The following is a 765-nucleotide window of genomic DNA, read 5'->3' as shown; positions in this document are numbered from 1 at the left end:
TGGTTTTGGTTTGCATTTCTCTGATTAGCAATGTTAAGCATTTTTTCATATACCTGTTGGCCATTTGTGTGTCTTCTTTTCAGAAATATCTATTCACCTCATTTGACTGTTTTTTAATTTAATTTAACTTTTACTATTGAGTTGTATATTCTGTATGTTAATCCCTTGTCTGATGGATAGTTTGCAAACATTCTGCAGGTTGTCTTTTCACTCTGTTGATTATTTTCTTTGCTATGCAGAAGGTTTTCAGTTTGATATAATCCCATTTGCTTATTTTTGCTTTTGTTGCCTGTGCTTTAGAAGTCTTACTCATAAAATATTTGCCCAGTCCCATGTTCTGAAGTGTTTCCCCTTTGTTTCCTTCTAGAAGTTTTATAGTTTCAAGTCTTCCATTTAAGTCTTTTAGTCTATTTTGAGTTGATTTTGGTATATGGTGAGAGACAGTGGTCTAGTTTCATTCTTCTGCATATGGATCCCCAGTTTTCCCAGCACTGATTTAAGAGACTGTCCTTTCCCCAACATATGTTCTTGGCTCCTTTGTAAAAAATCAGTTAGCTATAGGTACATGGATTTATTTCTGAATTCTCTATTCTGTTCCATTGGTCTCTGTGTCTGTTTTTGTGCCAGTCCCATGCATTTTGATTACTATCACTTTGTAACATATTTTGTAGTCAGGGAGTGTGATGCCCTCAGCTTTGTTCTTTTTGTTCAGGATTGCTTTGGCTATTCAGGGTCTTTTGTAGTTCCATATAAATTTAAAAAAAT

This window comes from Galeopterus variegatus, unplaced genomic scaffold, assembly GCF_000696425.1.
Source record: "Galeopterus variegatus unplaced genomic scaffold, G_variegatus-3.0.2 Scaffold6712, whole genome shotgun sequence".
NCBI lineage: Eukaryota > Metazoa > Chordata > Mammalia > Dermoptera > Cynocephalidae > Galeopterus > Galeopterus variegatus.
The sequence above is the reverse complement of the archived record's forward strand: the minus strand, read 5'-3'. Positions refer to the sequence as shown.